Source organism: Engystomops pustulosus, chromosome 3 (genome assembly GCF_040894005.1).
Source record: "Engystomops pustulosus chromosome 3, aEngPut4.maternal, whole genome shotgun sequence".
Taxonomy (NCBI): Eukaryota; Metazoa; Chordata; class Amphibia; order Anura; family Leptodactylidae; genus Engystomops; species Engystomops pustulosus.
Genome location: NC_092413.1, coordinates 40244751 through 40258821, shown reverse-complemented (window position 1 = coordinate 40258821; position 14071 = coordinate 40244751). Strand labels below are relative to the sequence as shown.

The 14071-nt window shown below is 44.9% G+C and overlaps 1 protein-coding gene across 1 annotated transcript in view; it reads right to left on the bottom strand.

Moving 5' to 3' along the window:
- The window catches only part of XPO1 (exportin 1), a 35531-nt gene extending 22422 nt beyond the window's left edge, over positions 1-13109 (bottom strand). Inside the window, exon 1 of the mRNA XM_072140563.1 lies at positions 12623-13109. The gene's annotated coding sequence lies outside the window, so the exon portion shown is untranslated. The remainder of the gene's footprint in view (positions 1-12622) is intronic.
- Positions 13110-14071: the final 962 nt, after the last annotated feature.

Here is a 14071-nt window from a genome sequence, read left to right as displayed (position 1 = left end):
TCACCACCACACCACTTCCTCTTCCTGGCGCCGACATGTGCCCGCTGTGCGGCGGGCACACAAAGTGCAAATAAAGCTTAAACCCTGTATTGTAGTTCACAGCTACTACAAAGAAAACCTACATGGGGATATGTGGGTGACAAATTTCCCCCCAGTCACACATAAATCTGCATAAAAACACAAGAAAAATTATTATGCCCCCAAACTCAAAGAGAATGTGATATAATTCTTTATCATGTTATTTCTGCATCTTTCCTCAACAACACAGCCAGAAAGCAAAACCCCAATACTGTGCTTTTTCCTATATATCGCACCTGTAATATATCGACACGTTAACCAGTGAGTGACCGGGTAAAAAGGTTTCGTCAGTATAGATATAACTCCCTAAAAGATTAGGAAGATATTCAAACCCAGAAGATCTTTACAACATGGAAGACCACTGTATTATAACAAGCCCCTATGTACAGTGCAGAATCATAGCGCATTGTCAAAATCAACAGTGATGTCAGAAAGTGCTGTTTTCAGGTAACACCTTAGGGTGTGCACTTACACACAAAGTTATTTCTGTGTGTACTGGCATGTAATGTTACTGGCTGAAAATTGACAGAAAGAAAACCTACTACCACGGATATCCCTATAAAGGTAGATCAGGTGGTAGTACATCTATTGGATGTGAGGATAGCCCTTTTAAGGGCTAATCCTCACATTCCCGCAAACTTTTATTCCCCTAATATGCAGATTTTCTAAAGAGGCTACTTGGGTCTGGAGTAGCCTTGGCTCTGGCAAAGTTACATGTTGGGTTTGGTGAACTTGTTAAGTAGATATATTCAGATGTGGACGTAGTCAAAAATGGCAAGTATGGGAATAAGTTAGAGGAACTTTACTTCTATGACTGAACACAATTCCTAAGCCAGATGTGAGGACGCTGGTGATATTGGCCAAACCCTTTATAAACCAACTGGGAATTCACCAGGTCCTACATTTCTATTTAATTTAGGCAGCATCCGTGACTTGCCAGACCCACCTTAAACTAATAGGTCACAGTAGATGTACCTGGACCATCAACTATGCAGATTGAGATGGCAGGTTTCAGAAGAAAATACCGAGGTGGGGGTGGGGGGGTCCCCAAGAACAGGGGTCTGTTGTACCTAGAGATATAGAAAGCAGCCAGTCGTACATACACCTGCTGCTCTATAACTGACAGAGATTGCAGAACACCGTACTCTTAAATATATCAGCACAATAGAGATGAACAGAATACACAGCGCATGCACATGATATATGGGGTTCAATAACTGAGCCCCCACTGATCAGCAAGTTAGCCCCTATTTGAAGGGCTAAATTTGTAAGTCACTGGAGAACCCCTTTAATAGATGATTAAATTATTCCAATGTTTTGCCAAATAGACTTGCTTCTTAAAACTGTACAAACTAGTTTGCCAAAATTTTGGCAAAAGGCCAGTTGTACATAAGGGAGTTTGTTCTGGCAAAGTGTCCGTGTCTCTTACCGGAACAAACCTATAACGAATGGAAGTGTACCAAGTGGGGGACATTTATTGTGCATCAGTGTATGATAAAGCCCCCCCTCGACTGATACATCAGTAGGTCTAAGGCCTCATGCACACAAACATATGCCCGCCTGGCTGCTTCGGTTCTCGGGAGGGGAGGCGAGTGCTGGCGATACGGACAAAGATAGCCTGCTTTATCTTTGTGGATATGGCTCGGAACGGTGAGCATTTGTTGTGCTCACTGTACCGTGCCCGGGCGTCACAGCCAACTATTAGGCCGTACACGTGTCCCCGCAGACAGTCGTGTGCATGGAGCCCAAGCCTCACGAAGCATCTTCCAGTTTAGTAATAGTGGACAAAACTGCATCATGTCAGAGTAGGTATATTTTGGGGTAAAAACCTGCAAACATTCAGCGGTGAACGACCACAGGTTGTGAAGTCACACGGAGGCAGGGATGCCCCATGCCAGGCCACTTTGAGGGCAACCACGCCCTTCATGTCCACATGGCATAGAGGTGGTATAGTCAGATTTCAATGTTCCATAAAAACTGTTGAAGCACCCAACACATCTGTTCAAAACACACAAATTTGGAACAAACTATTGTATGCAACAATCTTTCCAGGAAAATCCATGGATATGAATTGTAACAGCAAAATGGTCAACAAAATATATTAATGACAATTCATGTGCTCATTACAAATCAAAGCTCAGCTTTAAGGCTGCATGCACAAAAACGTGTGACCACACGGCTGCTCACCACTCCCCTCTTCAAAGAAAACGCTGCACGGCCGTTCTTAGAGTGAGAGCATGCTCTATCTTTTTTGCAGCCACAGCAAGAACATGCAATGCTCACCGTACCAAGCCTGTCACCATAGATGACTAAGGGGAACGTATATAGTTTTTTTTTTTGCGCATGCAGCCTAAAGCTCACACTGCTTCTAAAGCTGGATGAACAGTGTACATTTAGTAGGGGTCATGGTACATTAGTGACTTTCTGTAATCAAAGTTAAGCAGTTATATACAACAGGGTTTTCCACCTACAGTACAAACCAAGAACTTCTCATTCAAAGAATTTTCTGTGGAATAAATATATATATTTCAACAGCCTTGAAGGAGTTCCCATAGATGCTTAGCACTTATTGGTCCCTTTGCCTTTAATCTGTGATCTAGCTCACACCAAAAAAATCTCAAGTATAGGTCTGGTGACTGGAGGCCAGGTCATCTGGCGTAGCACCCCATCACTCTTCTTGGTCAGATAGCCCTTACACAGCCTGGATGTTTGCGCGAGATTATTTTTCTGTTGAACAATAAATGGTCCAACTAAACGCAAATTGGATGGAATAACATGCCGCTGCAAGATGCTATGGTAACCATGCTGGTTCGGTATACCTTCAATTTTGAATAAATCCCCAAGAGTGTTACCAGCAAAGCCTCCCACACCATCACACCTCTATACTTCATGGTGGGACTCGGAAAAGTAGAGTCCATTCATTTACTTTTACTGCTTCACACAAAGACTGCTGTTATCCTGCAATTTCTGAACCCGGTGACTCGGATGAACTTATCCTCCGCAGCAGAGGGGACTCTTGGTCTTCCTTTCCTGGGGTGGTTTTTCATTTGAGCCAGTTTCTTTGTAGCACTTGATTTTGCAACTGCTCTTGGAGACACTTTCAAAGTTTTCCCAATTTTTCAGACTGACTGACCTTGATTTTTTAAATTAATGATGGCCACTTGTTTTTCTTTACTTGAAAAGTCCTACTGTAGACAGGTAGAATATCAGCAGTGTATCCACCAGCAGAACAACCCTATTTATAAGGAAAGAAATCCCACTTATTACACCTGACAGTGTACACTTGTGATGTGAAAACCTTTTCAGGTGACATTCTCTAGATGAGCTTCAAGCAAAAAGTGGCTACTCTGAAGAACCTAGAATATAAGACATTTCCAGTTTCACATGTTTTTGTTAAGTATATGATTACACTTTAATTCATAGTTCTGGTGCCTTCAGTGTGAATCTAAGATTTTTATAGTAATGAAAATACAGAAAACTCTTTGAATGAGAAGGTGTGTCCAAACTTTTGGTCTAATCTGTATAGGCATCAGTAAAATTCTGCATGTATGCTGTGGTACAGAAGTCATCACTGGGGAATAGACTGTACATTAAACTGAAACTCTACTAGATCAATTACATTGTGCTATTCCTTTGTTATAATTACTCATGAACATGGATTTTATAACATATTGCCAAGAGGATGATGGTTCTAGGGGGCAGGCTCTGTACAACATGATTGAGATTAGAACTTATCAGACTGTGTAGTGACAAAAAGCTGGGCACAGCGCTCGGTCATCTCTGGCACTCCCATTCACTGTGCTTGAGCGGTGCAGATGCCCTGGTGCGATGCTCAACCAGTATAAACCTTTAGGGCACGATCACACGATGTGTTGCGTATTTTGACACATTCCAATGGCTCCAGCCTCGCCCACATGCTAAGGTTACATTGCGCTTCAAATGCATCTGCTAAAACGCAATGTAACCTCAGCATGTGATCAGGGCTGCAGCCTTTTAAATGCACTAAAAAGGCATCAAAAAACATGACGCAAGGGATCGTGTGAAAGAGTACTTCAGTCACAAGTTCAGTTTTTCAGATGCAGATTTTGTTGCCCAAACCAGAAGTGGGGTGAAAATAGAGTAGTAACAACTGAATGATAATCCTCACCCATTATGATTCACACCTGCTTTTGGCTTCAAAAACTGCATCTGAAAAAACTGAACGTGTGGATACACCCTCAACGCTCCTTATAATGACCAAATACATCCAAGGCCAGATCCGTTATTTAAGGTTTAGGGTCATTAAAAGGGCTGTACCTAGTTATAGGTTTATCCCAGAAGCAAATGATAGAAGATAAAAAGGTAACTGGTGGATGTCTAATTACTGGGAAGCTCAACAATCATTAGATTGTGGGTCCACCATTCTCACTAATTGAAGGAAATCAATATTATGGCAGCAATGGAAATTACTCATCCATTACCATCACTCTCAGACAGTGAACGAGTGTGCCATGCAATTTTCAAGGCTCCAGTAGTATTGAATGGTGCATCGGCAAGAACCACCGACAGGTTAGGGGAAAACAATCCAACTTGGTACAGCCACTTTAACTGCAACGAGTGGGGGTCAATAATCGGACAATATGTAAGAAATTATTAAAGAATGAAGGATCCTAAACCAGGCACACATACATGCTGGTGTGTGCTCCCAATGGCAGGGTCTGCTCTTTTAGCTTCTTATGCCTTGGTTTTTACATAAAAAGGCTTTAACACCTATCATGCTCGGAGCCCCTCCAGCTCATTTGCATAATTTTTTAACGAAATCTGGAGCCCATCAGGGTCATTAGCATACAGTCCTTTATCCTGGTGGTAGATGACCTTTTAAAAACTGCACCAGGAGCTGCTAACTAAAGTAATGGTGCATGGCAGTTACCGCCGGTCCAGTGTTTCTTCTGTACATTGCGGCAGTGTCTGCTAGCGTTAGAGGTTTCCAATAACGCTAGCAGTGTCACTGCTGGGACTGTAGTAACTTACGGGTGAAAGGTCCTCTTTAACCCCTTAAGGACGCAGGATTTTTCCGCTCATTTCTCGCTCTCCAACTTAAAAAATCCATAACTTTTTCATTTTTACGTGACAGACCTGTGTGAGGGCTTATTTTGTGCGTAGAAAATTTTACTTTCCCGTAATGTTATTTATTTTAACATGCCGTGTACTGCAAAGCTGGAAAAAAATTCCAAATGTGGAAAAATTAAAAAAAAAAAACGCACGTGCGTCACATTCTTGTGGGCTCAGTTTTTTCGACTTTGACTGTGCACTCAAAATAACACCTCAACTTTATTCTTTGGTTCGGTGCGATCGTGGTGATAGCAAATTTATATAGGTTTTATTGTGTTTTAATACATTTTCAAAAATTAAACGAATGTGTACAAAAAAAAGAAAAAATTATTTTTGCCATCTTCTGACGCTAATAACTTTTTCATACTTTGGGGTACGGAGCTGGGGGTGGTGTCATTTTTTGCAAAATGAGGCGACGTTTTCATTGCTACCATTTTGAGGTCTATGCAACATTTTGATCATTTTTTAATGCGATGTAAAAAGGTGTAACTGCCGGCCGTAACAGTTTTTATATTTTGATAGATCGGGCATTTTGGGACGCGGCGATACCTAATATATGTTTGTGATTTTTACTGTTTATTATGTTTTATATCAGTTCTAGGGAAAGGGGAGTGATTTGAGTTAATATTTTATTAATTTTTTTTATTTTTTAAACTTTTTTTTTCCCCACTAATTCTTAGACCATCTAGGGTACATTAACCCTAGATGGTCAGATCGCTCCCACCATATACTGCAATACTTCTGTATTGCAATATATGGCATTTTTGCAGGTCATACATTTCAATGAGCCACTGGCTCATTGTAACGAATCTCCAGAAGCCATGTAGCCTCGTGTCAAAAGAAGACCCGAGGCTACCATGGCAACCGATCGCCGCCCCCCGATGACGTTCGGGGGCGCGGCGATCGTAAAAAAGATGCCGGCGCCGCCGACGGCAATGACAGGGTTAACAGCCGCGATCGGTGCAAGCACCGACCGCGGTTATTAGCGGTGGGGGTTTTCTGCAAAATGCAAAAACCCCACCTTTGTATGAAGAGGACTCGTGAGCCCTCTTCACACACCCCTTATACCTCTGCGCAGTAGAGCCACAGCACAGAGCGTTAAGGGGTTAAAGCCCTTTTCCCTTAAAACAAGGGCATATGAAGCTTAAAGAACATCTACCACCAAGATGAAAGACTGTATGCAAATGAGCCTGAGAGGCTCTAGGATCTATTAACACCCATGGAGCCTGGACCCCCTCACGCTCATTTGCATACAATCCTTCATTCTGGTGATCAATGCCCTTTAAAAGTAGTGTGCATCCTGCCAGAGGGGGCACACACCAGTATGTCAATGTGCTTGATTTGCAAACCTTGATCCTGGTGCTGTGTGTCCTTTAAGTAGTTGCAGCTAAAAAAAGTGACTTTTTGTAGCGAGCAAAATCTTTGCGTTAAACCATGTATAATCCGGAAAATGTGCAGTCATTTGAAGGGCTTCTTTTGGTTTCTGAATTGCTTCTTTTTCCTCCTCTGTACTGTATTAGTGAAAAGGTTTTCTACCATTTCATGTTAAAGGGTTACTCCACGAATATGAACATCTGACAAAAACCCATAATGCTATAAATGAATGAATACAACAGAACTCAGAATGTCAGCAATGTCACTTGAGTAGTTTGCTTTTATGAGTCACCCCTCGGTCCCTCGTTGCTCTACAAGTTGAATGGAGCAGACGGCCGCACATGACCGTTCTGCTCCATTCATCTCTGTGGAGCAGAACAGTCATTTGCTGCCATCTGTTCCATAAATATGGGGGAGTGACGCGGGGTCCAATGGGGTCCCCAGTTCTTGTGATCTATGGAGGTCTCATCACCAAGACCTCCACCGATAAGCAAGTAAGGCCCTATCCTGTGGGCCTAACTTGTTTTTTGGGAAAACCCCTTTAAATGTGGATATGGAATATACAGCCTTATAATATCACCCATTGTTTTTGATCAGAAATGTAAGTTATTTTTAAATGTTAAAACATGGGGGCAAATTTACTATGGCTGGTACAAAGTTCGCTGGTCTTCATATCCCTCCCTGGCGAATGACAGGCTTGATATACCAAAAGGCTCCAATGAATTCTATGGCAAGTGCTCCTTGTTGTAGAATTCAGGAATAACCTGTGCCAAGACTCTGGCACCGGCTATAGTATATTGGGCTGGCTAAACTCACTTTGCAACAAGAAAGATTACTATCAAGGCAAATAATTTGTAGCATACAACACACTTCAGTATACAAAGTAAACCATACACAGCAAAACCTCTAAAAGACCACCCCTTTGAGAAGACCCTCTCCCCAAGATTTTTTTTCTCATTCAACTCTTTCTCCCCATGAGCAGACCATCCGTTTAAAATACCAAATTTTGCATCTGCTCAAAGAGAATTGACTGTATAAGAGCAGTGTTGAGCAAAATGTCATCCTATTCCTACACGCCCAGCTGCAATCTTAAAAGGGTTTTCAGTTTTGGAACCATAAAAACCACACAATTCTTTAAGGCTACATTCACACATGGCACTTACATTCAATTTTGAAACAATGTAAAGGCTGGCAAGCTTGGTTTAAGTAAACACAATGTTAACACACAGTTTAAATGCCACGTGTGAATGCAGCCTTAGGGTATATTTATACATGCTGCATACACCATCAGTCATAACTTATTAACGCCATTAAAGCCTTCTAATATTGTGGCTGAGCCGAGATAGGAGGCAGACTATGCTGGTAAAGCAGCAACCCCTTCAGTGTCATGTCAATATATGTGTAAATAAACATCTTAACTACAACAACAATTAAGCCAATGGTTCAAAACAATCCCTAAAAGGGTCAGCAGCATGTGACTGCGGGCGCAAATCAACACGTGGTTAAACAATGCAGACGACCCAGCACTAAGTCTTTGTAGTTTCCAATAAAAAACACGGTGGGTAATACCAGGGGGAATGAGAACACAATGCTGCTATTTGGAAGTCAGTGAAAACATCCTGCGTGCAGAATACTTCTGCACCATAATAAACTGGTCAACTTAGTATGATAGAAACTTTAAGTGAATTTTGCTGCAGCTTTAATGTCATTGGTTACAAAATAAATGATTACATAAATACCGACTCTTATAATATAACAATTTATTATAACACACAATATCATATGCAGCTAGAAATCATGTGTCATCATTTCAAACATATTCATATAGGTTCCCCCTCCACCTTAAATAGGTACCTGTACCTAAATGGAGAATCAGGTCTTTTAGAGGTTGCCACATCTCACGAAAGAAAAAGGCCATTCTCACATGTAGCATTTGTTAAAAAGTTGTAAATGTAAGTTGCATTTAGAAAACATTAACATGTTAATGATAGTTTTCCCAGGAAAGAAGTTAGGCCCTATACACAGGATAGGGCCTCACTTGTTAATCAATGGGGGTCTCAGTTATAAGACCCCCACAGTTCATGAGAATGGTGGGTCCGAGGAACCTCAGTTGCACCGCTTGTCGCTCCCAGAGATTGCTGCAAAGTTGATTTGGAAATAAGAATTTAAGTAAAAAAATTCAAAAATTCAAAAACTCAAAACACGGAAGAGTTTCACTTAATCTGCTCACTCAACTGTATTGGTGCATACATGTCTTGTCAATCCCTTTAACCCTTGGTGGATGGGGTAAATCACATGTTCTGGCAAGGCTTACAAACTAGTTCAGTAGCTGGGCCTAACACAAATAGGCTCATCTCCATAAAGCCAAAAAGGCAGAAGACTATCACTACAGAAATCATACACCAAGTCCTCAATGTTTCCCCTATTAGAGATTTAAAGGGGTTGTCCGAGTTTAAAAAAAAAAAAAAAACTATATGTGGCCGGGAGCGGGCTGACTAAAACAAAGCTGTACTTACTTCCCGGTGCCCTCCCGTATCCAGCGTTGGACTCAGTTCCGGCCGGACCCGACAACCTTCCGGCCCCCATACACAATGCTGTGTATAGGGAGGGATAGGCGTACCCGGCCACGGCCGGCAGCTGAGTCCAGCGCTGCTCCGGCGGCCATGTTTGTTTACATGGCGCCCGGACCGGAGCGACAGCAGCGTTGGATACCGGAGGGCACCGGAGGTAAGTACATCTTTATTATTTTAGGCAGCCTGCTCCCGGCCACATATATTTTATTTTTAAACTCGGACAACCCCTTTAAGGATTAGCACAGATATCCTGATTGAATTCACGTACGCTTCACCCTTTTCTCCCTCTGTCATATCCTACCCTTAGAACGAGCAGAAGAAATCCTCCGACAGCTTTGCTATAGGTAAAAAAATAGACGATTGTAGAGATATAGGCACTGCTACTAAGAGTACTTTGTCCCACCATTTGAATGAAGCTGTGAGAGTATAAACACAACCTCGCCAAAACATCTGAGCAATGATGATTTCAATTAAACATTAAGTCATATTTACTATTTTGTTTATTATCAGACAGAACTGCAAAGCAGAATCTAAAATCCGTCATACACACACACAAAAAAGTCATGGCAACAAACTAACAAGTTACATATTGAAAACCAGGAGGGTAACATTAAACTACAGTGTCCTTGTCTGGTCACTTCCAGAAAACAAACTATAAAGGCGTCTGAAATAATAGTGTGTGAAAAGCTAAACAGTTAAAAACAAGTTATAATACTATTCTACTACTGGAAACACACTTCCAGTTTCAATAACTCAGTGTGAAAGCAAGTTTCTATGTAAACACAGATCCACAAGGAAACGAGAAATGAAACTCATCTCCAGTTCACACAAGAGGATAATTACAAACCTACAACTCTGGGATTTACTTCCATATGTTGATATTTCCTAAAACAAGACCAGGCGATATCACAAAACCCACAGCCATATGAATGGGGCCTTAGCTTTATGTAGTCACTGACTACTTGGTAGAAGCATCTTTGTTGCAAAACCCCACACAACTACGTATAACTATGTATAACATGTAGTTAGACAGGGGATAACAATGAAGTCAGAGGGCATAGCACTTGAAATCACTAAATTTACAGAAGTACAAACTATATTAAACTTTTGAAGTTTCCCTGTGCCTTCAGCATCCCTACTTTTCAGGACAATCAGGTGTTTTTTTTTTTTTAATCTCGCAACTGTTGTAGCAAACGAGTAAACGCACATGACCACTAAGGACAGCAACCAGCCAAGAGAATCAAAAATAGAGTGGGGTATTGAAGGGCAAGCAAGTTTATAAACCTGAAGTTTCTACGTATTCCTTACAAGATATTGATCTCCAATGACTGAAAACCATTATTTCCATGCAGACAATAAGTGAAGTCTCAACACTGCTTTATACATAAACAGGGGCACATTTATTAGGGCCTCTGCACCACGTCAGTGGCTTAGAAGCCCTGAAATAATTGCAAATGCTAGCTTATTGCTAGAACTTGCAGTTATTTAGCTCAATCCGCCAACGACCGCTACAGGCCGAGCGGAGGACTCTTCCTGCAGCTGGTAACTTTTCACGCGTGATAGTAGAGCCTGGCGTAGAAATAGACGCTGCGCGACAACCCTCCAAATACGTTGAGACTTCAGCCTCTTTATGTATTGTGCTGCAAAAAAGCTGCGGTGGGCCCATCATATGCCGGTGCATGATAAATATACCCCAAAATCTCCATGCCAAAACTCCCGCTAAAGCACGTGTACAGTACAACCTGCAACGCAGAAGCTGTAGCTGATGCATGGCTGGCAACATGTCACGTCTGAGCATCTGATAAAAACAGCATATACACTGACTGGTATGTTGATACCCTCCTGGGCCAACAGCAAAATAAAGAAAATAGAAGGACCTGACAAACACAGATGTGAACTAGGCCTTACACTATGGGCGATCAAGATTAAAGGTTGTTGCACATTGGCTTTTTTGCACAGTGATTTTTTTTACCGAAACCCATTTTGGCTTATGGACACATACAGATTGTTTCAGTAAAGCATCAGTGAAAAATTATTCTTTTCCAAGGTATGATTTCTGGTGGGCAACAGGTGAGGTAGATCCGGGAAAGTAACAGTGTGTGGCGGCCAGGTAAGGCAGGCCCAGGCAGGAATGAGGTGTAGTTCTGGGTGGGTAGGGGGCAAAGTAGACCCAGGCAGCTGGCAGTGTCTGGCGGCCGGGTGAGGTAGGACTGTGCACTAATGCCCAGGCAGGTGACAGTGTGTAGGTCCAGGCAGACATGAGGTGTAGCCTTGGGCAGACTGGGGGCAAGTAAGGTCCGGTGTTCTGGGAGTGTAGGCTAAGGCAGGTGACAGTGTGTGGGTCTGGGCAGGCATAAGATGAAGGTCCAGGTGGGCAGTGGGTGAGGCAAGTTTAGGTGGATAGGGGGTGCAGGCTGGGGGTAAGGTAGGTCCGGGTGGGCAGGGGTCGTAGGCACGAGCAGGTGACTGTATGTGTCAGGGCAGGTATAAGGTGTAGGTCCGGATGGGCGGTGGGTCAGGCAAATCTAGGTGGGAAGAAGGTGCAGGCTGGGGGTAAGGTAGGTCCGCATGGGCAGTGGGTGCAGGCTAGGAGTAAGGTAGGTCTGGGTGGGCAAGGGGTGCAGGCTAGGAGTAAGGTAGGTCTGGGTGGGCAAGGGGTGCAGGCTAGGAGTAAGGTAGGTCTGGGTGGGCAAGGGGTACAGGCTAGGAGGTCAGGGGGTACAGGCTAGGGGTAAGGTGGGCACGGGGTACAAGCTGGGGGTACGGTAGGTCCGGGTGGCCAGGAGGTGCAGGCTAGTGGTAAGGTAGGCCCGGTGGGCAGAGGGTACAGGCTGGGGGTAAGGCAGGCCCGGGTGGGCAGAGGGTACAGGCTGGTGGTAAGGCAGGCCCGGGTGGGCAGAGGGTACAGGCTGGTGGTAAGGCAGGACCGGGTGGGCAGAGGGTACAGGCTGGTGGTAAGGCAGGACCGGGTGGGCAGAGGGTACAGGCTGGTGGTAAGGCAGGCCCGGGTGGGCAGAGGGTACAGGCTGGTGGTAAGGCAGGCCCGGGTGGGCAGAGGGTACAGGCTGGTGGTAAGGCAGGCCCGGGTGGTCAGGCATGAGGTGTAGGCCCGGGCAGGTGACAGTGTGTGGCGGGCAGCTCTCCCTGTGGCTGAGCCGCGGCCTCTCCCTGCCCCTCCCTCCCTCCTCGGCAGCACGTGACGCGCACGGAGCTCTCCACACACTGTGCAACATTTCTGGAAATTTCCACTCCGCCAATAACTCGCCTCAACCCGGGGAGGACAAATGAGAGTCAGCTCTGCACCACTCTCCCCCCAGCCGGGGGCTGTAGCCTCAGGAAAGTCCCCTAAAAGCCTGAGGCCTACCACTTATCTAAGTAGCACGGAGGGAGCCACCACACACCGCTCTCCCTGTGATGAGGGGAGTCACACGTGGGGGGGACACAAATGAGCACAACTCGTGTGAGCGGCACACACCCCCTCCCCGTCACGTACACACGGCACTTACCGAGAGCGGGAGCTGCCTCTTCCTCAGACGTGGGGGGATAATCCAGCAGAATCAGGCCCGGAGCTGCGCTCATAGAAATAGCACGGAGCCTCCCTCAGTGCGGGCTGTGCTGACACAATGTGTGGCGGGATAATGAATGGAGAGGAGAAGGGGCAGCCTCCAGGCCTCTCACACACAGTCACTGTACAGCGGGGAGGTGTAATGAATGCTAATAGATTCTCTCCGGGCGGCCCTAACACATTCTACTAAATGCTTCCCGGGCGGCTGACTGCGAGGCGGGATGTGTGTTTTCAAGTTTCTCAGTCGTGACTGATGGAGCAGGCGGGCGGGCAGGCTGAAAGAGGCGCTTCTTCTGCTCTAGTGCCACACACTCGCAACCGGCTGAAACCGGTTCAGACTGGGACATTCCATCTCCGTTTAGTTCTCAAGCCCATGGCGCCGCCGAGCGTTTGGAAACCTGTGTAACTCCGCCCCACTCTCGCGCTCATTGGCCGGCAGCCTAATGAGCGCCGGGCTGATTGGCTGGCGACTTTGTCGGTCAACGGACATCCGAAGAACGCCCCCTCTTTCTTTACTAATTTTTTTTTTTCAATGCCGCGAAGCGACTGTGGAAGGAGTTTGCGGTGACGTAGGGTTTAATCCAGTCTCTGATTGGCTACAGTCAGATGCCAGTCATGGGGAAGGGTTTGGTTACCGTAGAAACAGAACCTCTTACCCGCCTGTGTATGTGCTATGCGAGTGTGTGGTACCCAGTCACTTACTAGTTAGTGGTGGCGGTACTTACCTGATACCACTTACCTGACACACACTGGTCCGCACATAGTGAATGGTTAGCTCTAGGCCATGGCCGTCACATGGCAAGGTTTAGTTGCTGTGGTTACCTCTCCTCTGCAGCTGTATGAGACGTACAGTAGGTAATGCAGAGCTTTGGCGCCCAGTCTCACGCACGGCTTCCCTGAGAGAGACACTACATGGTATACAGAGCACATGCTAAGGCTGTGTTCACATTCTGCGTCCTGATATGCCAGATAGTTGCGTTAGTTGTAGATGTGTCTGTTTTTATTCCCTCAGAAAGACTATGATACTGTGGTATAAGAGTGAAAAAGCTACAACTGTGGCGACCTATCGCTGTATAGACTTACCATGGGACGTGCAGGTTTATATACAGGGGCGTAACTTGAGGGGTTGCAGAGGGTGCGGTTGCACCTGGGCCCAAGAAGCTTAGGGGGCCCATCATTTGTCACTTTCCCATATGAGAAGACTATTACTATAAACCATACATTATAGTCGGGGGCCTGGCACAGACTTTACACTGGGGCCCATCAGCTTCTAGTTACGTCACTGTTAATATACCTCAAGAGAAAGTGGCCAACAAGTACACAGCAAGGAAATATTATACACCTGGTGGTCCACTACCTTTCTACAGAATGCCCTCCCTTAGTGGCTTCT